This window comes from Leopardus geoffroyi, chromosome D1 (assembly GCF_018350155.1).
Source record: "Leopardus geoffroyi isolate Oge1 chromosome D1, O.geoffroyi_Oge1_pat1.0, whole genome shotgun sequence".
Classification (NCBI taxonomy): Eukaryota; Metazoa; Chordata; class Mammalia; order Carnivora; family Felidae; genus Leopardus; species Leopardus geoffroyi.
In genome coordinates, this window is record NC_059329.1 from 54,676,978 (window position 1) to 54,704,459 (window position 27,482).

Sequence of the window (27,482 nt, forward strand, 5' to 3'; positions counted from 1 at the left end):
GAGACCGAGCCCCACATCAGGCTCTGTGCTGACAGCATGGAGCCTGCTTGGGATTCTCTCTCCCCCCCCACCCCCACCTCTCTGACCCTCCTGCACACTCTCTCTCAAAATAAATAGACTTACAAAAAAAAACCTCCCACTAGTCAAGTTTTGGTGTAGTATCAAAGAAAAATATGCACTTACCTGAAAAAAGCAATTAAAATATTCCTCTCTTTTTCAACTACATATGGGTGGATGGATTTTCTTCATTATTCTTCAGCCCAAAGAACATATTGCAACAGATTAAATGTAGAAGCTGTTATGCATTTGTGTTCCATTACTCCAGATAGTAAAGAGATAATAAAAACATAAGCAATGCTCTTCTTTTCACTAAATGTTTTTGTTTGCGGAAATATGGTTATTTTTTATAAAAACATGCTCTTTAGGATAATGAACAAAGATTATTTTGAAATAAACTCATAAGTATTTTTAAATTCCTCAGTTTTAATTTCTAGTATAGTACATATTGGTAGACAGAACCCATATAAACAATGTTCTTTGGGATCAGTTATTTTTAAGAGTATAAAGGACCAAAAAGTTTGAGAACCACTGTCCTGCCTTGCACTTGGATCCCTGCCACCCCACCCAGGACAGCTGGTTTGTAGCGTGTGCTTGAACACTCCATGGGATGGAGAGGTCACCACCGCCTGGGTGGCTGGTTTTATCTTTGAACGACTCTGACAGCTAGAGAGCTCTGGCAAGGAGTCAAAAATCTGTGTTTTGGAGGCTCACATTGACTGGTTTTAGACCCACCCCTTAGTTACACACATCACAGTATAGAACCTTCTTCCAGGTCTGAAGCCAGTCATTAGCTGCCCTTTGTGGTGGCCCCTGAGGGAATCAGCCTGTTCTTTGGATGACTAATGTGCGTGTGTATTTTTCTGAGTCAGCCAGTGATTTGTGGGAAGCATTGCCAAACCAGATAGCTACAGCTGCTTTTCCAGGAACCAGAAGATTATCTCCAGCCCCACACCAAATTTGAGAAACTCTTTTTGTTGTTTTTCCCAATATATTACAATTTTTGTTGGTTATAAATCGCACATGCTTATGAAGGAATGAAAAATGAAATGAAAATTGGGTCACAGCCCTGACTTTCCCGTGTTGGCATTTCTCTTTCAGGCTTGCCTTGAATGCCATTCTTTTCAAACATTCCCTGCAAACAGATATGTGCACTAGGCCTCCAGAGGTCTCTCGGGTTGACAGGCTGCCTGCCGCATGGTGAAGGGGGCAGCTGTTGGTCAGTCAGTAGCCCCTGAGGACAGCTGAGGCAAGGCACTCAGAGGGAACAGGAAGCTCCCCAGGAGTGTGATTCTTCTGCAGTCTGAAGGCACTTTAGGCCAGATCTCTTCAGGCTATGTGGGGTTGGAAGGGAGCTACGACAGCAGCGACTGGTAAATTCTTTTCTGCATTTTTTGGGGGTAAAATATGAAGTTCTTCCGGAAATTCTACTTCTGAGAATCTATCCTAAGGAAATGATGAGAGATTTAGATGGCATTATGTTCTGTCATTATTCATAAAATTTGGAGACAAGCTAAATGTTCTACAATAGAGGTTTAATTTTAAATCTATGTGTAAGGGGGCAGGGTTTAATTTTAAATCTATGTGTATGGGAAATCTCTGTATCTTTTCCTCAATCTTGCTGTGAAACTAAAACTGCTTAAAATATCAAGTCCTTTTTAAATATTTATTTTAAAATTTATTTTTTAATGCTTATTTATTTTTTAAACATTTTTTAAAATTTTTTTTAATTTTTTTTTTCAACGTTTATTTATTTTTGGGACAGAGAGAGATAGAGCATGAACGGGGGAGGGTCAGAGAGAGGGAGACACAGAATCGGAAGCAGGCTCCAGGCTCTGAGCTGCCAGCACAGAGCCCGACGCGGGGCTCGAACTCACGGACCGCGAGATCATGACCTGGCTGAAGTCGGACGCTTAACCGACTGCGCCACCCAGGCGCCCCAATGTGCTTATTTATTTTTGAGAGAGAGACAGAGTGTGAGGGCAGAGAGAGAGGGAGACACAGAATCCGAAGCAGGCTCCAGGCTCTGAGCTGTCAGCATAGATCCCAATGCAGCACTTGAACCCACAAACCGTGAGATCATGACTTGAGTCAAAGTCGGACGCTTAACTGACTGAGCCAGCCAGGCGCCCCTAGAGTACAGTTTTTAAATAAATATCTGTTGATGAAAATTTCTAAAAGGTAAATAAGAAACTGTATATACATACAGTCTTGATTACATAATATTTTTGTGACAAAGTGAAAAAAAGTTTATCTTAATGGCACCAATATGTCTCATATGGAGGAAACTGTCTTTGTGGAAACATTCTGAAATGCCCAGCAGGCACAGATGTTAGCAGATGCCCACTTCAGAGAGGGGAAGCTGCTTTTCATGAAGCAAAGAGAGGAATCTGGTTTATTCTTTGTAAAAAGAAGGAGGAAGAAACAAGCACTCTTGCAATTGCAAATGAAAGAACTCTATCTAGCATGAGGGAAAAAACCCAGGTATCTAATTACAGATGGTTGGATTCAGGGACTCAAACTTTATCATTTATATGTGAGTTCTTTCTCCATCTCTTGATTTTCTTTTCTTTCGTTGGGATTCATTCTCAAGGGGGCTTTTCACATATGGTGGCAAAGATGGGCACTAGCATTGCTAGGCTGACCTTTATTTCTACCAGTTCAGTGATCTCGAGAGGCAAGAGTCTTTCACTAACCAAGAATTCCCATAAGCCTGTCCCTGAATAGCAGTCTGGCCAGGGAGATGGAATGTACCGATTATTTGGGCTTGGCCACTTGTTTGAATCACTGGAATAGGGTGGGGTCCTCCCTGCACAAGTCGTTTGGAAGTTCTGAAAAGTAATTTCCAGGTTCCTGGCATGAAGCTTCTAAAACTTTTGGAATTTCCTGAGTGATAAAAGTGTCTTTATTACTCATGAGTCCCTTAGATCACTCCTGAGTTTATGCTACTGAAGACATTCATGGGGGGACCCTAGATAACTTCAGGATGGAGACTGGTCACCAGAAAGACCAACCTCTAATTAGAGGACTGGGACTTTAGCCAGCCCAGCCTCCAGGGAGGGGAGAGGGGTTGAAGACTGAGTTCAACCCCATGGCCCTGATTTAATCAATCATGCCTAAACAGTGAAATTCCAATAAAACTCTAGACACAAAAAAGCTCAGCAGAGGTTCCTGGTTGGTGAACACATTGTTGGGAGTATGAGGTGCTCTCATTCCGTGGGGAGAGGATGCAGAAGCTGTGTGTTCAGGACCCTCCTAGACCTCACCCTGTGTCTCTTTATTTGGCTCATCTGATTTGTATCTCTTATAATAAAACTATAAATGCAAGTATAGTGCTATCCTTAGTTCTGTGAGTCATTATAGTGAATTATAGAGCCTGAGGGGCTTTGTGAGAACTCTCTGGATTTGTAGCCAGATGGTCAGAAGTATAGGGGACCTGGGACCACATTTGCTATAGGGGTCTGAAATGGAGGCAGTCTTGGTGGGGATGGTGTTCTTAAACCTGTGGGGTCCGCCAATGAGTCTGGGCGCTTAGTGTTTGAATCGAGTTGCAGTGTACCACATGATGTTAGAACAGTTGGGACTGAAACAGAATAGGTTTGAGTCGAATCCATACACCATAGAACATAGGAAGAGATGTGGAGTCAGTATCCCAGAGGCCAGGTGGCTACGGTAACAGAACATCTCTGGAAAAGAACTGACATCTTGAGGATGGCTTCAGATTTCCACAGGATGTGGAATTGGAGACAAGAGGAGTCCAAGCCAATTTTATCTCAGTCCTTCAGAGGAGGAGGGTCCCCAGCTGAATGTGAATTACATATGTTCACTTTTATTACAGTAACCTGTGTTCAAAGGTTTTCACCTTTATGAACTGATTACAACCAGGTTTTCCAGGTGAGCAAACTTCTTTCACTCACTCGTGGAAGAGCTTGCTATCTTACACATAGGTGTTCAAAGTCCTTCCAGTCACTCCCAGAGCCAGGTGTTGAAGTAGACGATGGATGTGTTGGCTGATGCACAATGGTGGGTTTGCCAGGTGAGTGCAAGAGAAAGTCAAGGGGGGCAAGATTTACTAGGATGTGTCTATTCTTTCTGTAGAAGCCCAAAATGCCAGAAAGTCCAGTGCTGTGTGTGTGTGTGTGTGTGTGAGTGTGTGCGTGTTGGTGGCACACATTGACTCAGTGTTTTAGGAAGCAGTATGGACCCAGGACCAGTTGCCCTATAGAGTGGCCCCTCCACAAAAATATATAAGGCACACTATTGTGTTTTCCTCACTAATTAGCAATGAAAATTGTTGAGTTATTTCCTTTGTCTTTTTTGCTTTTAAATCAGGGTTAATAATAAAATAAACTTAGTTAATATTTTATTACACTTATCATTATATGTTATTTATATAGTTATGGGTATTTCCACAAATGAATGTACAGTAATTAATATACTTATATATCTATGTTGTATTATTATATTTAATAGTTTATATTTTTATTAATAGTTTATTATTTGAAATAAATTTATTCATTTATTTTCCCCCAAGCTTTTATTTAAATTCCAGCTAGTTAACATACAGTGCAAAATTACTTTCAGGTGTAGAATTCAGTGACTCATCACTTACATACAACACCTGGTGCTCATCACAAATACCCTCCTTAATCCCCATGCCCTGCCAACCTCCCCTCTGGTAACCATCAGTTTGTTCTCTATAGTTAAGAATCTGTTTCTTGGTTTGCCTCTTTTTTACCCCTATGTTCATTTGTTTTGTTTCTTAAATCCCTCATATGAGTGAAATCATTATGATATTTGTCTTTCTCTGACTTATTTCGCTTAGTATAATACTCCCTAGCTCCATCCATGTCATTGCAAATGGCAAGATTTCATTCTTTTTTTTTTTTTTTTAGAAACTTTCTTTTAAATTAATTTACTTATTTTGAGAGAGAGCACAGGTGAGGGGCAGGGAGAGAGGAAGAGAGAGAGAATTCCAAGCAGGTCTGCACTGTCAGTACTGACCCTGAGGTGGGCCTCCAACTGTGAGATCATGACCTGAGCCAAAACCAAGAGCCAGACACTTAACCTGCTGAGCCACCCAGGTGCTCCAGATTTCACTCTTTTTGATGGCTGAGTAATATTCCATTATACATATACATATGTACATTATACATATACATACATATATATCACATCTTCTTTATCCATTCATTAGTCAATGGACATTTGGGCTCTCTCCATAGTTTGGCTATTGTTGATAATGCTGTTATAAACATTGGAGTGTATATATCCCTTCAAATCAGTATTTTTGTTTCCTTTGGGTAAATACCTAGTAGTACAATTGCTGGGTCATAAGGTAGTTCTATTTTTAACTTTTTGAGGAACCTCCACAGTTTTCCAGAGTGGCTGCACCAGTTTGCATTCCCACCAACAGTATAAGAGGGTTCCCCTTTCTCTGCATCCTCACCCACATCTGCCATTACCTGTGTTGTTCATTTTAGCTCTTCTGACAGGTGTGAGGTAATATCTCATTGTAGTTTTGATTTGTATTTCCCTGATGATGAGTGATTTGAACATCTTTTCATGTATCTGTTATCCATCTGTATGTCTTCTTTGGAGAAATGTCTATTCATGCCTTCTGCCCATTTTAATTGGATTATTGCATTTTTGGGTGTTGAGTTTTATAAGTTCTTTATATATTTTAGATACTAACCCTTTATCAGATAGATCATTTGCAAATATCTTCTCCCATTCCATAAGTTGCCTTTTAGCTTTGTTGATTATTTCCTTCGCCGTGCAGAGGCTTTTTATTTTCATGAAGTCCCAATAGTTTATTTTTGCTTTTGTTTTCCTTGCCTCAGGAGCCTAGTAAGAAGTTTCTATGGCTGATGTCAAAAAGGTTGCTGCCTGTGTTTTCCTCCAGGATTTTGATGGTTTCCTGTCTCACATTTAGATCTTTCATCCATTTTGAATTTATTTTTGTGTTTGGTGTAAGAAAGTGGTCCAGATTCATTCTTTTGCATGTTGCTGTCCACTTTTGCCAGCATCATTTGTTGAAGAGACTGTTTTTTTTCCATTGAATATTCTTTCCTGCTTTGTCAAAGATTAGTTGCCCATATAGTTGTAGGTTCATTTCTGAGTTTTCTATATTATTCCATTGATCTATGTGTCTGTTTTTGTGCCAGTACCATACTGTCTTGATCACTGCAGCTTTGTAATATAACTTAAAGTCTGGAATTCTGATGCCTCCAGCTTTGGTTTTCTTTTTAACTAACTGGAATTTAAATAAGTAAAAAAAAAAAAAAAAGATTGCTTTGGCTATTTGGGGTCTTTTGTAGCTGCTCCATAAAAATTGTAAGATTGTTTGTTCTAGCTCTGTGAGAAATGCTGTTGGTATTTTGATAGGGATTGTGTTAAATGTGTAGATTGCTTTGGGTAATATAGACATTTTAACAATATTTGTGATTCTAATCCATGAGCATGGCGTGTCTTTCCATCTCTTTGTGTTGTCTTTAATTTCTTTTATCAGTGTTTTATAGTTTTCAGAATACAGATATCTTATGGTTTTTGACACGATTGTAAATAGGATTGATTCCTTGATTTCTCTTTCTGCTTCTTCATTATTGATGTATAGAAATGAACAGATTTCTGTACGTTGATTTTGTATCCTGCTACTTTACTGAATTCGTGCATCAGTTCTAGCAGTTTTTTGGTCATCTGCAAATAGTGAAAGTTTGACTTCTTCCTTGCTGATTTGGATGCCTTTTGTTTCTTTTTGTTGTCTGATTGCTGAGGCTAGGACTTCCAGTACCATGTTGAATAACAGTGATGAAACCGGACATCCCTGTCTTTTTCCTGACCATGGAGGAAAAGCGCTTAGTTTTTCCCCATTGAGGATGATGTTAGCTGTGTGTTTTTTCATATATGGCCTTTATTATGTTGAGGTATGTTCCCTCTAAACCTACTTTGTTGAGGGTTTTTATCATGAATGGATGTTGTACTTTGTCAAATGCTTTTTCTGTGTCTATTGAAAAGATCATATAGGGGGTACCTGGGTGGCTCAGCTGGTTAAGCATCCAACTCTTGATTTTGGTTCAGGTCATGATCTCATGGTTTGTGGGTTCGAATGCCACATCAGGCTCTGCACTGACAGATTGAAGACTTCTTGGGATTCTTTCTTTCTCCTCTCTTCATCTCCCCTGCTTGTTCACTCTCTCTCTCTCAAAGTAAATAAATAAACATTAAAAAAAGGATGATATGGTTCTTATTTTTTCTTTTATTAATGCGGTATATCACATTGATTGATTTGTGAATATTGAACCACACTTACAGCCCCAAAATAAACTCCAATTGACTGTGGTAATTCTTTTAACGTACTATTGGATTCAGTTTGCTAGTATTTTATTGAGAATTTTTGTGTCCATGTTCATCAGGGATAATAGCTTGGAGTTCTCTTTTTTTGTAGAGTCTTTGTCTGGTTTCGGTATCAGGGTAATGCTGGCCTTATAGAATGAATTTGGAAGTTTTCCTTCCATTTCTGTTTTTTGAAATATTTTGAGAGGAATGGATATTAACTCTTTTTTAAATGTTTGGTAGAATTCTCCTGTGAAGCCATCTGGCCCTGGACTTTCGGTTGTTGGGAGATTTTTGATTACTGATTCAATATCTTTGCTGGTTACCAGTCTGTTCAACTTTTCTATTTTTTTCTGTTTCAGCTTTGGTAGTTTATATGTTTCTAGGAATTATTCCATTTCTTCCAGGTTGCCCAATTTGGTGGCATATAATTTTTCATAATATTCTTTTGTAATTATTTGTATTTCTGTGATGTTGTTTGTTATTTCTCCTCTCTCATTTATGATTTTATTCATTTCAGTCCTTTCTCTTTTCTTTTTGGTAAGTCTGGCTAGTGGGGTTATCCATTTTAATTTTTTTCAAAGAACCAGCTCTTAGATTCATTGATCTGTTCAATTTTTTTTGTCCCTATATCATTTATTTCTGCTCTAAACTTTATTATTTCCCTTCTGCTGGCTTGATGCTTTTTTTTGTTGCTTTTGTTCTAGCACTTTTAGGTATAAAGTTAGGTTATTTATTTGAGATGTTTCTTGTTTCTAGAGGTAGACCTGTATTGCTATATACTTCCCTCTTATGACAGCTTTTGCTGCATCCCAAAGGTTTGGACCACTGTGTTTTCATTTTCATTTTTTTCTGTGTATTTTTAAATTTCTGCTTTGATTTTCTCGTTGACCCCTTAAGCATGTTGTTTAACCTCCACGTATTTGTAGTCTTTTTAAATTTTTTGTTTCATAGTGTTGTGATCAGAAAATACACATGGTATGATCTCAATCTTTTTATACTTATTAAGGGCTGATTTGTGACCCAGTATGTGATCTATTCTGAAGAATGTCCCATTTGCACAGGAGAAGAATGTGTATTCTGCTGCTTTAGGATGAAATGTTCTGAATATGTCTGTTAAGTTCATCTGTGTCAGTGTGTCATTCAAAGCCCTTGTTTCCTTATTGATTTTCTGCTTAGATGATTTGTTTCTTGATATATGTGGGGTGTTAAAGTCCCCTACTATTATTGTATTTTTATCAGTGAGTTCCTTTATGTTTGTTATTAATTGTTTTATATATTTGGGTGCTCCATGTTGGGAGCATAAATGTTTACAGTTGTGAGATCTTCCTGTTGGATAGTCCCCTTTATTATTGATATTTCTGCAATATAAACATATAATGAATATAATATATGTTTATATTATATTAATCATTGTATTTACTAGTTTATAATTTTATTAGTAGTTCATTATTTGAAATAAACTTATTTAAAATGTACAATTTGGTAAGTATTGGCATATCTATATATCTATATGTATATGTATATCTATCTATCTATCTATCTATCTATCTATACATATCTGTGAAGCCATTATAACAATCAGGATCATAAATATATCCATCACCCCAGTTTTCCATGCCCTTTGTAATTGCCCCCTCCCACTCTTTCTCCCATCTCAGGCAACCACCTTTCTGTCACTGTAGATTAGTTCTCATTTTCTAGAATTCTCTATCAATGGGATCATATACTATATATTCTTTTTTACCTGACTTCTTTCACTCAGCATAATTATGCTGACACTCATCAATTGTTCATTCATTTTTATTGCTGGGTCGTATTCCATTGATTGGATACACCTCAATTTGTCCATCCATTCACTTATTGATGAATATCTGTGCAATTGGATAAATTTTGACATACATCCACACCTGTGGAGTCATTGCCCCAACCAAGATACCCTTCACCACCAAAATTTACCTCCAGTGTTTGGTTATTTCAAGTAAAGCTGCTATGAATATTCATGCACAAGACTTGCTATGCATATATGCTTTCATATGCTTTCTACCCAGTAACTATCTAAGGTTGGAATGATTAGCTCATATGACAAGTATATATTTGACTTTTAAAGACACCTACAAACTATTTTTTAAAAAACTGTTTTCCCGTCTAGTGTACATTGTACATTACCATGTGTTAGTGTTTGAGAGCTCTATTTCTTAGAAACTTTTTTTTATTTAAAAATTAAAAAACTTTTTAATGTTTATTCATTTTTTAAACTATTTCATTCATATTTATATCTTTTATAGCACTTACAGTCTGCTTAAAATACAGTTGTTTGTATACATTAAAATTTTTTAATTTATTTATTTTTCATTTATTTTATTTTATTTTATTTTTTAAATTTACATCCAAGTTAGCATATAGTACAACAATGATTTCAGGAGTAGGTTCCTTAATACCCCTTACCATTTAGCTCATACCCCTTCCCACAACCCTTCTAGTAACCCTCTGTTTGTTCTCCATATTTAAGAATCTCTTATGTTTTGCCCCCTCCCACTTTTTATATTATTTTTGCTTCCTTTCCCTTGTGTTCATCTATTCTGTGTCTTAAAGTCCTCATAGAAGTGAAGTCATATGATATTTGTCTTTCTCTGGCTAATTTCGCTTAGCATAATACCCTCTAGTTCGATCCATGTAGTTGCAAACAGCAAGATTTCATTCTTTTTGATAGCCGAGTAGTACTCCATTGTGTGTGTGTGTATATACACACATGTATATATGTATATATATACATGTATATATGTGTGTATATGTATATATACACATATATACATGTATACATGTATATATATGTATATATAACATACATACATGTATACATGTATACATATATGTATATATACATATATACATATATATATACACATATATATATCACATCTTCTTTATCCATTCATCCATCGATGGACATTGGGCTCTTTCCATACTTTGGCCATTGTTGATAGTGCCGCTATAAACATTGGGGTGCAAGTGCCCTTTTGAAACAGCATACCTGTATCCCTTGGATAAATGCCTAGTAGTGCAATTGCTGGGTCTTAGGGTAGTTCTATTTTTAGTTTTTTGGGGAACCTCCATATTGTTTTCCAGAGTGGCTGCACCAGTTTGCATTCCCACCAGCAGTGCAAAAGAGATCCTCTTTCTCACCATCCTTGCCAACATCTGTTGTTGCCTCAGTTGTTACTGTTAGCGATTCTGACGGGTGTGGGGTGGTATCTCATTGTGGTTTTGATTTGTATTTCCCTGATGATGAGTGATGTGGAGCATCTTTTCATGTTGGCCATCTGGATATTTTCTTTGGAGAAGTGTCTATTAATGTCATTTGCCCATTTCTTCACTGAATTCTTTGTTTTTTGGGTGTTGAGTTTGATATGTTCTTTGTAGATTTTGGATACTAACCCTTTATCTGATATGTCATTTGCAAATATCTTCTCCCATTCTGTTGGTTGCCTTTAGTTTTGTTGATTGTTTCCTTTGCTGTGCAGAAGATTTTTATTTTGATGGGGTCCCAATAGTTCATTTTTGCTTTTGTTTCCCTTGCCTTTGGAGACATGTTGAGTAAGAAGTTGCTGTGGCCGAGGTCAAAAAGGTTTTTGCCTGCTTTCTCCTCAAGGATTTTGATGGCTTCCTATCTTACACTTAGGTCTTTCATCCATTTTGAGTTTATTTTGTGTATGGTGTAAGAAAGTGGTCCAGGTTCATTCTTCTGCATTTCGCTGTCCAGTTTTCCCAGCACCACTTGCTGAAGAGGTTGTCTTTATTCCATTGGATATTTTTTCCTGCTTTGTCAAAGATTAGTTGGCCATACGTTTGTGGGTCCATTTCTGGGTTCTCTATTCTGTTCCATTGATCTGAGTATCTGTTTTGTGCCACTGTAATTCTTTGAAACTCTTGTCAACACTTGATTTGGCCAGTGTTTTTAGTATTTTACATTCTAAAAAGTATATAATGGTATTCCATCATGGCTTTAATTAGCTTTTCTACAATGGCCAATGACATTCAACATATTTTCATGCACTGTGAATATTTTAATGTCTTTCCTTCTTGACTTTTTCCTGTTCTTTATATGTATATATCCATCCTTTGCTGTATGAAAAAAAATGCTTTCCCAAATTCTTGCTCATTACTGAAATTTCATATTGGTAGCCAATAATATCCCTTATAATCAATGTTATAATTGTGGTGTTTTTCTAATGGAAAAGTAACCTCTAGCTTGATTTTATAGTAATATTGACAGTGAGTTACAGCCTTCAGAGAGCTCTAAATTGTGTTGTTTTATGAATAAAGGTGAAAAGTTCTCAAGCATCTGAGAATTTAGCAGTAGTTGCAGCGTTGATGTTTGCTCTTTCCTCATTTTTTGGCAGCTCTGCAAATCAGTGTGATGTGACGGTAACCTTTCCAGTCATTTGGGAACTGCTGTGTCCCAAATCAGAGTGATTTTGGTAGAAGCTAAAACATTTATTTCAGTGTAAGATGGTGGGCTCTGAGAACACAGGGAACATCAGCTAATGCAATCTTATTATATTCTCAGAGGCTCTAACTGCTCATCTTTAAATGGAATACTCTCTTTGGATTAGGCAGTTTCTGAAGGGTGCCCTGTGGGCATAAATTCATAGCGTGGAAGAGCTGGCCCAATTTTCACACTCCGATGAGAACACTGAGGTCCTGGGAAGTAAAGAGATTTGACCAAGGGCACTCAATGAGTTAGTGGCCATGAGAACAGTTTAGGAATTGTGGGCACTGTTCACTGCCATTGTCTTGCCACTTCTCTGAGTGAGATGAATAGTGAATAAATCATGAGGCCATCAAAGGTGAGTGCTGAAAGGAGAATTAGAAATCGCCTATGGAATCCTCTTGTACAATGAGAAAACTGGGACCTGCAGTAGGAAAGTAGGTTATCCAAGGCCATGCTTAGTAAGTTTGTCACAGAACTGAGTTTGAAATCTGGGTTTTCAGAATGGCTGAGCAGGTCTGCTCCTCCCGGACTATGCACAAACATCCATGGGATTTGGGGAATTTCCTTGTGGAGGTGACAGACATTTGAGTTGTTGTGCCATGGGCGAATGGCATCATCCATCTGCCCTCTACCAGTAACTCTTCCATGGCAACCTAGTTGAGGCTGAGGCTGCAAGGCCAAAAGGCGAAGGATGCTGTCCACAGCAGATGTAAAGTCATGAGATTCTATCTCTTACCCTGCATCATTCATTCGGCTGTCCATTCCTCCATCCATTCTTGCAACTGTTCAACAAAACTTGCTCTGGGCATGATCCCTGCCATCAAGGAGATCCCTGATTATTGGGACAGACAGGCATGTAAAAAGCCAATTAAGGTACAAAGTGTAATAAAGAGATAGCCAAAGTTTCATTGGAAAACCTAAAAGGTAGTGTCTTATCCATCTAGGGTGGAGTAAGGCCACGAGGGCAGAAAAGGTTTCCCAGAGGTGGGATCCTGTGCTGGATCTAAACAGTTGAGCAGGAAATATTGAAATGAAGAACAATAAGGAGGAAATGCGTACCGGGATGAGGGAACAGCCTGAGGGAAGACACCACTAAAATTCTATGAATGATATGACCATTTATTTAAAAAGCATTTGTGTTTATTTACATGTGTATAGATATAAAAGAGGTTAGATGTTACAATGTTAACAATAGTTATCTATGGTGGGATTATAGGTGACCTTTAGAATGTTATTTTTAATTTTCCTCCAGTTTTACTATGTTTTTTTTTTAAAGTAATGAATGGGTGTCACTCATGAAATAAAATAATAACAATTAAAAAAATTTTAAGCCCTTTTCATAGAAGCTGTTCTTCCTTTGTGACTGAAAGTCCCCAAGATGGTAATGAAGGTTTTTATCAAGAAAGACTTTCTGCCAGGTTTGGGAAACTTTATTTCACATAGGTTTTCAGAAAAGACTTTATATTAGATTTCTATATATAAACACATATTTCCTACAATTTAAAGAGGCACAAAAATTCAGGAGCAAGGGTGTTAAAACACAGCTATTCCTTCAGACATTTATTTACCAAATATGTATCATGCGTCTCTTTGAAGGTCCACAGATGATTCAGGCAAGGAGATCCCTTCAAAGATAGGCCATACAGATAAAAATGAGAGTAAGACAAGGCAGAGAAGGCCAAGGGCAGGAAGAGAGGTCAGCTGTGGCCCTGTGGGAGAGATAAGAGTCAGAGAGGGAGTGATAATGGGTTTTCATGGATCGCTACCACGTTTTTTTTTTAATGTTTATTCATTTTGAGAGAGAGAGAGAGAGAGATTGGGACGGGGTGTGTACGTGGGGTGGGGAGGGACAGAGAGAGACAGAGAGAGAAAATCTCAATCAGGATCTGCATAGCGCAAAGTCCAATGTGGGGCTCAATCTCATGAATTGTGAGGTCATGACCTGAGCCGAAATCAAGAGTAGGACATTTAACCGGCTGAACCACCCAGGCACCCTCCCCTGCCCCACTATTCTTACCAGCATTAGTCCAAAAGACAGTGAACAACTACAACACTCAAAGTATAAATTGCAAACCATTAGCAGGTCATGAAATCAGTTTTATTTTATTTTATTTTTATTTTATTTTTTAATTTTTTTTAACGTTTTATTTATTTTTGAGACAGAGAGAGACAGAGCATGAATGGGGGAGGGGCAGAGAGAGAGGGAGACACAGAATCAGAAGCAGGCTCCAGGCTCTGAGCCATCAGCCTACAGCCCGACGCGGGGCTCGAACTCACAGACCGCAAGATCGTGACCTGAGCTGAAGTCGGACGCTTAACCGACTGAGCCACCCAGGCGCCCCTATTTTATTTTATTTTATTTTATTTTATTTTATTTTATTTTATTTTTATTTTAGAGATAGAGAGAAAGCAAGGCAGAGGGGCAAAGGAAGAGGGAGAGAGAATCCCAAGCAGTCTCCTTACTCAGTATGGAGCCAGTTATGGGGCTCAATCCCATGACCCTGGGATCATGACCTGAGCCAAAATCAAGAGTCAGATGCTCAACTGACTGAGCCACCCAGGCGCCCCTTGAAATCAGTTTAAATGGTTAAGGCTAGAAAATTTGGGGCCTTTTTTCTCCATGTTTATGTAGGTTTATTTATTTTTTTATCGAGGTATAATTGACCTATAACATTATTAGTTTCAGGTGTGCAACATAATGATTCAATGTTTGTATATATCGTACAATGGTCACCATAATAAGTCTAGTTAACACCCATCCCATACATAGTTACAAAAATTTCTTTTTTCATGGGACGAGGACTTTTAAGATTTACTCTCTTAACAACTTTCAAATATTCAATATAGTATTTATTAACTATATATTCCTTATGCTGCATATTACACCCCCCCCGACTTATTGTAACTAGAAGTTTCTGTCTTTTGACCCCTTCATCCCTTTTGCCACACCCTTCCCCCTGCACTTGGTTTGTTTTATTTTTTATTTTATTTTATTAAAATTTTTATTTATTTTTGAGAGAGAGTGAGAGAACGCAAGCTGGAGAGAGGCAGAGAGAGAGGGAGACACAGAATCTGAAGCAGGCTCCAGGCTCTGAGCTGTCAGCACAGAGCTCGACCATGAGATTATGACCTGAGCTGAAGTTGGAGGCTTAACCAACTGAGCCACCCAGGCACCCCGGTTTGTTTGTTTGTTTGTTTGTTTTTGATAAACTGTTTATGTTGAATAACTTCAGATTTATAGATAAGTTGCAAAGATACTTCAGAAAGTTCCTGCATATTCTTCATTCAAGCTTCCCCTAATGTTAACATCGTACATAGCCATTATACATGAGTCAAAACTAAGACATTAACATCGGTACAATATTATTAACTAAACTATAGATTTTATTTAGATTTCACCTGTTTCTTCATTTATGTGCTTTTTCTGCTCCAGGATCCAATCCAGGATACACACTGCATTTAGAAAACTAGTAAAAAGTGAAGTTATATAGAATATAATGGAAAATATCAGGGTACATTTCACAGGCTAAGGATATGTATTGTTGCATGAAACTGGTTTCCATTAATATGTAAGTTCTATTTCTTATTGAAGGTAGCAGTTAAAAAAAACCAAGAGAGATACACTCTTAGAAGGCACCTAAGATTTATGCATTCTTGCCATTATGGAGATTAATATTCTAGTGAAAAACAAAACAAAACATTTGCATACAACAATGTGAACACTAGTACAGAATCCAGAAATGCAAAATAACACAAGACAGTAGGTCTAAGAGTCAGAAGACACAGCAAGGTAGAGATCCTTTTGTTCTCCTCATACTGATGTACTGAACAGCCTTGCCCTTTGGAATAGAACAGAACTGGCCCCTACACGTCGCTGAGTTGGGTGGAATTCTTGGATCAAGCAGCTGAATGGAATGCATCATAGGATAGAATGCACCACACACAGGACCTGAGCCCAGCACTACTCCCCTCAGGCTCCTTTCCTAGGCCCAGCTGTGCCCCTCATGAATGAATTAACGATTGTGAAAATAGCTGGTAAAATGCAGTTGGTATACGCACCTTGAGTGAGTCTCTTTCCCTCTGGACCTCAGTTTCCTCATCTGTAAAATGAGGACATGACTTTTACCCTGGCTCCCTCATAGAGCTGTTGAGAGAATCAAATGGGAAGAAGAGAAGTGTTTTGAAAATTGTTAAGGGCTATACAGATCTATAGAAAAGTGATGATTTCAGATATGAATCCTCATTGATATTATTGTTCTTTGGACAATAAACATTTTGAGAACAATGATTATGTTATTCACCTTCATAATTCTGGTGCCTATCACCATGCCTGGCCCACAGTAGGCCCGCTTGGCAGACTCATCTACACATAGAGGTAAGAACCTAGGCACACCTTCCCCTCCCTGGACTTGCAGATGTTCACACAGTTCCCAAAGGTATCCCACCCCATGGTTTTCTCTTCCACCCAGCAGGGCAGAGTCCCCGCATGCTGATCCTGCACGTTTGGATCTAAGCATGAACCTTCTACCTTGCTCACTGGAGCAAGTTCTAGTTCTGGGTTCAAACTAGTTCTGGGTTCAAACCACCCAGTTCAGTTTTTGTCTTTATTTCTGGTTTAAAAATAAACATCAGGTTATCCTTTAAAATAGTTTAAAAGACACACTATATAGTTATCCTTTAAAATAGTTTAAGACACACACATATGCATTATATATACTGAAAATACTGAAAATTACAACCAGGAAAAGCAAATCTTACCATAACACCTGGCTTTAAAAAATTATATAAAATAGGGGCGCCTGGGTGGCTCAGTTGGTTAAGCGTCCAACTTTGGCTCAGGTCATGATCTCACAGTTCATGAGTTTGAGCCCTATGTCAGGCTCTGTGCTGACAGCTGAGAGCCTGGAGCCTGCTTCAGATTCTGTGACCCCTCTCCCGCTCGCACTTTGTCTCTGTCTCTCTCTCAAAAATAAACACTAAAAAAATATACAAATTAAACCATAAAAAAATTAACCTTTTTACCTTTACCAAAAAATCTTTACTTTTACCCTTCCAATCCCTGAGATTGTAAACACTATTAACAACTTTTCCTATACTTACACTGATATATTTTTACCTCCACTTTAAAAAACATATACAGGGGCGCCTGGGTGGCGCAGTCGGTTAAGCGTCCGACTTCAGCCAGGTCACGATCTCGCGGTCCGTGAGTTCGAGCCCCGCGTCGGGCTCTGGGCTGATGGCTCAGAGCCTGGAGCCTGTTTCCGATTCTGTGTCTCCCTCTCTCTCTGCCCCTCCCCCGTTCATGCTCTGTCTCTCTCTGTCCCAAAAATAAATAAACGTTGAAAAAAAAAATAAATAAAAAACATATACAAACTACAGTGGTTACACCTCAGGTTTTTTTGGCCTTTTTTTTTTTTTTTTTTTTTTGCTGTTGTTTCTGTTTTTGTTCATCTGCTTTGCACTCAGCAACATAGAAAGAACATCTTTTTCAGGCCAATGCATAGAGATCCATTTAATTCCCTTTAGTGCCTGCATAGTATTCTGCTGTGTAAATGTATCATTTACTCATTTAGTTAGTCAAATATTGATGGATATTTAGTTGTTTCTGGTTTTATGTAGCTACAATGCTGCAATACACAAACTTGAACTTCACGTATTTGTCTATTTGTTTTTCTTGGTAGGATAGATTCCTAAAAGTGGGTCATAGTGAATACATGCTTTTAGTATTATTAGATGCTGCCAAAGTACCTTATATCAACAGTGTATAGAGTGTCCACTTCTACGCATGGTAGGCATTATCAATCATTTTAGTGTTTGTTGAGTGAATATTCCTAAGCCCATCAAACTGAATGTGGCAGAAATGATGAATTGGCTCACTCAACATCCAGTCCAACTGCCTTCTGGTATGTCTTCCTGTACAAGAAGGTGGAAACATAAATCACTTTTTCCAGACTTGTTTCCAGGCAGTGTCCACAAACTAGATGTACCCTTGCAGGACCTGAGTTTGAAACTGAGTTAAGTGGGGAGAGGGGCAGGGCACAAGTTGACCGTCTATGCTGGTGTGAACTGTGGTGCAGATGGCAGGGTTCTGGAGCCAGCAGCCTTAAGAGAGGCTTTCCTATTGTGGTAAGGGCACCACTCCCCTGGTGTTCCCACCGATAGGCCTTGGGGAATCACTTCTGAAAACCCAGTCTGGAGTCTTTACTTTCAGCACTCCCAATGATTTCTCAAGCAATTTATACCCTCAAATGTATGTTTTTATGCTTACACTGTCTAGAGTGGATTCTATGAGCTTGTTTCCTATTATATCCAATTGTTTGACATTGTCAAAGTATTAACCTCACTGAGGCCCAGCTTCCTTATTTGTAAAAAGGAGATAATAATACCTATCTATGGGGATGTTGTGAGGGTTAAATGGAATGATGTGTTCAAAGTGACTGACTCATTCTGGGTCCAACAAGGCTTGTGGGAAGTGGGTCCTTTTTCTCTTCCTTCTTTTTAAGCTCAATAACCCTGTAATATCTAGCTACAATGTCATCTCCTTTTTAAAAATTTATTTATTTTGAGAGAGAGAGAGAGAAGGGGTGAGGCAGAGAGAGAGGGAGAGAGAGAATCCCAGGCAGTCTCGGCAGTCTCACCCCTGGAAGGCCATCTTCTCTGGGTTCCCACTACATTTAATTAATTCCTTTTACAGGTCATAAAATGTTGTACTGTGATTTCCTTAAAGATGTATTTGTGTTCCCAACTAGCTTTTGAGCTCTTTGAGGGCAGGGGTGTTCACAATCCATCTCTATTTCTAGGGCCTGACACAGAGCAAAGGATGAGTGAAATATGTTGGTTGAATGAATTAGCCCTAATTCTGCCTTATTGAACTTCTCAGTTCCCACCCCTTGTTGTAACAGTCAAGTCTTAAAGTCCCCATTGTTATCTTAGACTAGGATCACTTGGCCACAAGAAAGAGGAAGCCTTTTAAACTAGCTCAAGCAAAGGCGGGTATGTCTGTTAAGCTTTAGGTGAAGGAAACAGAAATTAACTCTAGATGCTCTAAGTACAAAAAGATTTAAAGAGACATGAGGTACTCAACAAGGTTGTTGCAAATATAGGAGAATTGAGTTGTAGGTTGGAATAACGACCCGAATAACCCTGCCAAACTGACTTGCCAGTGGAGCTACCAGCTCTGGCACAATTAGGGAGGTGGGGGATCAGAAACCCACCAAAGGAGCTATTGATGTTCAAGAATACGCAACACAGTTGCAACTGAGGGATCAGGATGCTGCTGCTGCTGTCATGACAACTACCTCTAGACTCCCACAATGTTAGTGGCTGGCCGCTGAGATATGGCTACAGAAAAACCCAGTCTCTATAACTGTTGTTCCCAGCAGCAACAAAGCAACAGGAAGATAGTCTCTGTCTCACTTCTGCCTTTCCAAACTCTCACTAGTGCCTCTAACTCATGGAGCCTTCTCTCCCACCCGACCTCTATTTGTTTTCTATTGCTCAGTCACAAATTACCACAAAGTTAGTTGCTTAAAAAAATACGTATTTATTATCTCAGGTTCGGTGGGCTAGGAGTCTGGGAATGACTTAGATCCTTTACCCAGCATCTCCCAAGTCTACAATCATGTGCTGGTGGGTTCCCTTATTATCAGAGGCTTCTGAGCTCCCTCAGTTGTTGGCAGAATTCATTTCCTTGTAGCTGTAGGACTTATGGTGGTATGCTTTTTACAGACCAGAAAGAGAGAGAGAATGAGTCTGCTTGGAGCCTTATATACCCTGAGGGCACCAAGGAACAGTGACACTCCATAGTAATGAGCTCACCTAGTACTAAGATCTTGCCTTCTACATACAAGTTTTCAGTGAAAGGAATCAGAACTCTTCGGGAAATGGCTGGTTTGAGGGTTGGGTCAAAGAAAGTACAAGAAAAGTCTAGAACATCTTGAGCCAAAAAGCAGGGAAGTGCTCAGAGAATGAGGGGGGCATGTCAAATGATGGGGGCATGTATCACAATGACACAACTACTTTAGAAAACAGTTTAGCAATTCTTATAGAGTTAAACATAAGTTTACCCTGCAACTCATCCATTTCACACCCGAGAGAAAGGAAAACCTATATCCACACAAAGATTTGTACATGAATGATCCTGGTAGCTTTGTTCATGATAGCCCCAAACTTGAAATGTCTGTGAAGAGGTGAACGGAAAGTGTGCAACTCTTGATCTTGGGATTGTGAGTTCAAGCCCCATGGTGGGTGTAGAGATTACTAAAAAAAACAAGTAAACTTTAAAAAAAATATGAAAATTGAGCAAAAGATCTGAACTGGTACCTCACAAAAGAGGATATCCAAATGACCAACAAACTCATGAACATGTTTTTACCCTCATTAGTAATCAAAGGAATGCAAATTAAAATATAATGCAATATCACTACATACCTACTTGAATGGTTAAAATAATAAAGATTGATAACAGCAGGTATTGGTGGGGATGTGGGCTAATTGGAACACTCATACACTGCTGGTGAAAGTGTACATTGGTTCAATTATTTTGGAAAATAGGTTTGGCATTATCTACTACAGTGGGTTTGATAATGCGAACCTATAAATAAAACCTGCTTAATTTGTCAGCAGGTATCTCTGGTGCTTGTTGTCACATTTCCTTAGCCTCCCTCTGATTTCAGCCACAATTGTGGTAGACAATTCCAACTTTCCTCCTGCTGCCAGCTTCTCACCTCAAGCGTTCCGTATTCTGCCTCAGGACCTTCTCCAATATCTGTAGTTGCTTGCTGGACCTCCAAGCAAAGCCACAGAACCCAGGGGAGTCAACAGCCCTGGGGACAACCCTCACCCAATGAGACATGGAAGTCAGTAGGACAAAAAGTTCTTGTCTTTCAGGTGGTTTATTCTGGGAGGCATTCTGTATGCTTCTCTGAGGTTCAGGCAGAAATGAGACCCTTACGGACACACCCTACATTGGCTTTCCCTTTTCCTAATCTCATTCCTGTTTCCTAGGGTCACCTCCCAAGTAAACTACCTGCACCCAAGTATTTATTTCACGCTCTGTTTTTTTGGAAACTGAAACTTAGGTAGTTGGGACCAAGACTGACCCCAAAGTGAACACCCACAGGATGGAATGATGAAACTGAATTACTTGTTGATCAGGTGGCAACAAGGACTCAGTTGTTGGTGATAACCCCTGATATGCTACGCTTTCACGACCGAGTCCTTCACCTGTGGTAGACTGGAAGTACAAATGGAAGAAGTACATTAGATCATGCGGTACTTTCAGTATAGGGATTCTCAACCTCAAAGAAAGAAATTGCCCTCCTAAGGAGAAAAATTAAAAGCATCCTGGGTAGGGGGTGTGCAAAAGGGATAAAAGCAGTTAAAAGGTTACAAACTTCTTGTTACAAGACAAAGTCTTGGGGATGTAATGTACAGCATGGTGAATATCGTTGACAATACTGTTCTGCATATTTGAAAGTTGTTAAGAGAGTAGATTTTAAAAGTTCTTATCACAAGAAAACTTGTAACTATATGTGGTAATGGATGTTAACTAAACTATATGGTGGTAATTCTTCATAATATATACATGTATCAGATCATTATGTTGTACACCTAAAACAATCTTATATGTCAATTACATCTCAATAAAAATAAAGTATCCCTAGCCAGAGAAATTAAATACTAAGGAATAAGATTTTGTCAAATAGGGTTGATCTTTGGAGGCTACAAACCATTGTTATACTAAGATGCTTTTTTCCCACCTAAAAACAAATTTTCACATTGAATCGCTGAATTGTACACCTGAAACTAATATTACACTGTATGTTAACTAACTGGAATTTAAATAAAAACTTAAAAAGAACAAATTTTCATTTCTTTGGGGGAGATATTGCCCCTGATTGAGAACGCATGCTCTAGTGCTTGAATGGTATGGGGTAATGCTAATGTTAATTTCAAGGAGTTGCCTGGATTTTACTATCTTAAAAGCCTTTAAGAAAGGGGCGCCTGGGGGCACCTGGGTGGCTCAGCTCAGTTGGTTAAGTGTCTGCCTCTAGATTTCAGCTCAGGTCAAGGTCTCACAGTTTGGTTCATGAGTTCAAGCTCCACATCTGTCAGTGTGGAGCCTGCTTGGGATTCTCTCTCTCCCTCTCTCTCTGCCCCTCCCCCGCTGATGTACTCACACTCTCTCTCAAAATAAATACATAACTTAAAAAAAAGGAAAATTAAAAAAAGAAGAAAAAGAAAGGGGCACCTGGCTGGCACAGTTGGTAGAGCATGTGGCTCTTGATCTTGGGGTTGTGAGTTCAAGCCCCACATTGGGCACAGAGTTTGCTCAAAAAATGTTTTATTAGAAGAAAAGCCTTGAAGAAAGGGAATATCAGGGTCAGGTCATCCACGTATCAATTCAGGACATGGTATGAACTCTAAAAGATCTCCACAGAAGATTTTTAAAGAACCCTCCTCTCCTGCAACTGGAGAGCAGACTATGCTGAAAATGAGGCTCACAATAAAACAGTTAGCATGGCAGCGATCCCTCGGATGTTCCCTTATGCTGAAGTCAGGGGTCCTATAGGTAGGGAGTGGGACCATGAAGCCTGGGATGGAGGCATTTGGGTGGATGCAACTAAGAATTTTGTACCTCTAGCAAGTAGCCCCCTCCAAATGTTAGCAGAGAGCAGTCACCCTTGATTTGACATTGCATTAGTTTCTTAGTGCTGCTGTAACAAGCTATCACAAATGTAGTGGTTTAAAACAACACACATTCATTATTTCACAGTTCTGTGGTTCAGAAGTCTGAAATGGGTATCACTGGACTAAAATCAAGGTGTCAGCAGGGCTGTGTTCCTTTCTGGAAGGAGGGATCTTTTTTCTTCCCTTTCCCAGCTTTTGGAGTTTTTATTTTTTAGTTGGTAGCTCTTTTCTGTATTCAAAGGGTGGGTAGAGTGTTTTGCACGTTGAATCACATCTCACATCTGGCCTCTTCTGTAGTTGAATCTACCTCTTTTCGACTCCCCCCACCTTTTTTACATTTTAAAAAAATGTTTATTTATTTTTGAGAGAGAGAGAGAGAGACAGAATGTGAGTGGGGGAGGAGAAGAGAGAGAGGGAGACACACAATCCAAAGCAGGCTCCAGGCTCTGAGCTATCAGCACAGAGCCTGATGTGGGGCTTGAACTCAGAAACTGTGAGATCATGACCTGAGCCGAAGTCAGACGCTTAACTGACTGAGCCACCCAGGTGCCCCATCCCCCCCTTTCCATTTTTAAGGATCCTTGTCATTACACTGAGTCTGCCTGGATAATCCAGAATAACCTCCTCATCTCAAGATCCTTAACTTAACCACATCTGCAAAGTCCCTTTTGTCATGGGGGGTAATATATTTATAGATTCTCGGGATTAGAATGTGAACATTAGAATGTAAGCCATTATTCTGCCCACCACAGAGACCAAGCAAAAATAGTTTAGATTAAAACTAATTTGCTAGATTATGATCTTGGCTTAGAGTGACTCCTCTACACCTCAGTTTTCTAATCAACAAAATGGGGGGATGACAGTAGTCTGTCTCAAAGGGTTATTGGAGGTTTAAAGGAGTGCTTAGAACAGTATCTGGCACACAGTGAAGCATTGTGTGAGCATTTGTTACATTTTTATAACATATTTATTCTGACTGTGTGTCAGGCACTGTTCTAGATACTGGGAATGAGGATAGTATAGATAGGAGTAGGACTTGCTTTCAAGGAGCTCAGGAAGTTAGGTACACAAATACAGTTACTAGACTGTGGTACATGCCACAAGAGGCATGAAAGTAATGTAAGATTACAGCATCGTGAAGGCTCAGGGAAACTGAAGAAATATTAGTTGAATGAACAAATGAACATGATATTTCAGCTGGGCTTTGTAGAATGGATAGCTGTTGGCCAGTGAGATAAAGATTGAAGGGCTCCGAGACATGAAAAAATGTGTATTTAAAGAACGTTAAGCACCATTTCAGTGTGGCTGCAACAAAAGATATTCCATGTGAGATGAAGCTAGAAAGGCTGCTATAGGCACCTAGGTTGCACAGTGCCAAGTTAATGGGTTTGGATTTCATCCTGAAAGCAACAAAAGCTGTTCAGAGTGTTTAAACAGGGTAAGGCATCATCAGGTTTGTGGTTTTAAAAGGCTTCTCTGATCACCAGCAAGAATGACTGGATTTGGAGGGACTGAAACTGCTCCAGTTGTCCAGGTGATGGTAGTGAAGAGAAGGGCAAGGACTTGAGAAATATGTAGGAGACTCCAAACAGTCTCCTAAAGTTGGCGACCAACTTGGTAAGAGTGTTGAGGGGATAAAAATGGGGGCTATGTCCTGGGCGATGTTAAGACCAGGAAGTAACCTGAGTAGTAAGTTTGGGGAAAAGTGGTAATAGGAATGGCCAACATTCCAAAGGGCTTAATATAAACTAAGCTGTAGTTACTATTATTATGGTAAAACAGGCATAGAGAGATGGAGTTAAGGATACACAAGTACTATTTATTACGGAGAAATCTGTGGCTTAGAAATGTTAAGGTCCTATCGCTAACAGTACAGCTGGGAATTGAAACAAGGCACTCTTGATTCCAGACCCTTAGTCGCCAACGTTGTTTCAGTTCTGGCATATAGAATTTGAGGTACAGTAGGGTATGCAAGTGATGCTATCCAGGAGGTATTTGGAAGTATAAAATCTGAGCTCAGGAGAAAGGTTCCGGTTGAACGTAGCCTCCGCCGTAGAAGAAAAATGGAAAAGGAAACCCATTCTCTCTTTCAGTTCACAATAGTTCAAACCTCCATTATCATTTCGGGGTCTCCCCGCCCCGCGCCTCTCCCCACAAAGAAAACAAACAGTATAATAAAGTGGCTTTGAGGTCACAGGAGATGGGATCGTTTTCAAATTCAGTTCTTGGCAATGAGCTAGCAGATGCATCGGTGCTTTTTAACTTGAAGAGGAGGACCACAAGATCAGGGGGTCAGTTGTCTTTTTCGACCCTAGACTACTACACCATTAATGCCCCCAGAAATCATCACAAAGCCTTCCTGGAGAAAGGCAGCGCAGAGTCTGCAGCCGCAAAAGGGTCAAAGGGGAGAGGAGAGATGCGGACATAATGACATCACGCAACAGCCGGGTGATTCCCCAGCCTCTGTCGTCATGCGCCGATGACGTCATCCCAGGCGCTCGCCCTTCCCCTCCCCCCCCCACCCCAGCCCGGGTTGGCCTCGTTCACGTGGGTCGCGCCTGTCCTCCCCGCCCCCTCCCACCTGCGGGAGGCGGGGCGGGCCTGGCTCTGCCGGCGCCGCTGCCTCGCGGGGGAGGGGGCGGGGGCCCGTGGGAGAGGCGGTCGGGCCTGGCCTGGCGGCGTACAATAGCGCGGCTGCGGGCGGGGGAGGCGGTCGGGCTGTGGCTGCAGCTGGAGCCCTAGGTACCGACGGCACTGTAGACGCCCCCTCCCGGCTTTCTCCCCACGTCCCCTCCACTACGTTCGTCCCGCGCGCCTCCCCGCTGTCGCCCTCACCGGCTCTGCCGTCCTACTTCACAGACGCTTTCCCCTCAGAGTCTTAACCCCCTCTTTCACGGAGCCCCGTGCTCTCAAGATCCCCTCAAACAACTCCGCACCTCATTCCCCAGAGGCCGCCCGAGTCCCCTCACATTCCCGCCCCTCACAGCACCCCCTACTCCCGCGTCGCCTGCCTCCAGCCCTCTCACGGTCGCTGACCCCCGCCCCCCGCCCCCGTCCTGAGGGGACTCCCCGGCTCGAGCGGGGTGGGGGAGGCGCCGAGCGCGCGGCGGCGGCGGCGGCGGCGGGAGGGAGAAAGTGAAGCGGCCCCTCGCGCACACTCGCGCGCTCACTCCCCGGCTCGGCCGCCGCCACCAGGGTGGAGGAGGAGGAGGAGCGGAGTCGAGCCGAGCGAGCGCGGAAGGTGAGAGCCGGCCTCGCGCGCGGCCCCGCTGGCGTCGCAGGCTGCCGGGCTGGGGCGCGAGGGTGGGGGCGGCGCGGGGTCAGGGCCGGGGCCCATTCATTCCCCGCGGCCGGGCCGGGCGTGCGGGCGGGGGCGCCAGGTAAGGTGGGGCGGGGCGCCGCCCGGCGTGGCGGGCGGCCCTCGGCGTACCAACAAAGGCCCCCCGTGCACTCCCCGGCGCGGCCACCGCTCTCAGACGCTGGGGACCCGGGGGAGGTCCGGGGCGGGGGAGGGGCCCGGAGACCCGACAGGTCCGGGGCTCGGAGCCGCCTCCCTTGCGAACTTTGCGGTCCTCCGGCGCTAACCCTGGCGGGCCACCGGGAAGCCTAGCCGAGCGGCGTCCGATTCATTCTGCACGGAAAAACTCCCTCCTGTCCAGGCCGGGGCAATCACCTCTAGGGTTCACCTCCTTGAAAAATACAGCTGGATGGAGCTTGACTTGGGCAGCCCCTCCCCCACCCCGGGAATACTCTTAACTTGTGGAGTTAAAAACAAACAAGGAAAGGAGACCTACGGTTACTTTACGCTTAATATTCCATTTCGAAAGACATGATTATTATGGCTTTTACTGCCTTGAATGTTTAAGCAGCAAATATTGCTGCGAGTATTTTGGAAAAATACTTAAGAAGTTTTGGGTATTTGTGGGTGTCGGGAGCAAAGTGCTTGTTGTTTGTTAAACCTCTTTGATAACTGTCTTCTGCTTTTTTCCCCAGTACTGAAAGGTGAAGGGAAGGGTTGGTACTATGGTTACCAGTAAAAATTCAAATTCATTAGTGTAGCCCATGTTTTAAAACTTGTTTCTGAGAAAAAGCTGTAGTTTTGCCTTGCTGTGCCTTTGTTAGGAGAAAACAGGAATCAACAATATACAGATGCCTCATTGGCCTTACCTTGTGACTTCACCTTAGTGACCTTGAGCAGTTCACTTCCAGCCTGACAATTCCAGGACTTTGCTTTTATGCCCTAGAAATCGGCAGGTATCAAGCACCTACTCAGCTTTGAAGAGTGTACCGAATAATCCCGCCATATGCCTCATCCCCCAGGTCTTTGCTAGCCTCCATCCTCAAACTCCTCTCAGGCAAAATTGACTTCTCTTTGGGATCCCCAGAGGCCCAGCAGGATTTTTATGGCACTTGTAACAATTTTTTTGTTCCTATTTGGGAAATCCTATATTGGGTTTCACCTCACTCGACTGGAAACTCTATTTGTCAAAAAGGGTTTTGGGAACATGGACCCTGAAACATTCCCTGAAGCTTCTCCATATCCTTACCTGTATGAGCTCATAGGTTTATCTGGTAAATTTGCTTACTCAGGCATTCATTTACCCAACATTACTGGAGTCTGGAGAGCTCCTATGTTTTGGGTCTTCTGCTAGGACTATGGGGATTCAGATTCTATCAAGACATTCCCTGATTTCAAAGAGCTCAAAGTCTAGCGGGTGAGGTAGACATGTAAACGAGGAAGGCCTGCCCTAATAATCTCTGGGGGGCTCCAGTTGTACAAGAAGTAGTGTGCAATAATTGAGGCTGCAGGACCTGTTTTACAAGTCTTGTCCAGGCCAAAGTGAGTCTTGTGGGGAAGGTGGTGACCTGCCTCTCATTCATAAGACAGCACTTGACAGAAAGC

General features: G+C 41.1%; 1 protein-coding gene across 3 annotated transcripts in view; it reads left to right on the top strand.

Annotated features, from left to right (window-relative positions):
• Positions 1 to 1,183: 1,183 nt before the first annotated feature.
• Positions 1,184 to 27,482, top strand: part of PAK1 (p21 (RAC1) activated kinase 1) — a 181,404-nt gene continuing 155,105 nt past the window's right edge. Inside the window, exon 1 of one of the 3 annotated variants that reach the window (XM_045483882.1) lies at positions 1,184 to 1,430. The gene's annotated coding sequence lies outside the window, so the exon portion shown is untranslated. Of the gene's footprint in view, positions 1,431 to 25,224; positions 25,821 to 27,482 lie in introns of those variants that run through there. The other 2 variants (XM_045483879.1, XM_045483881.1) reach the window with 2 other exon arrangements.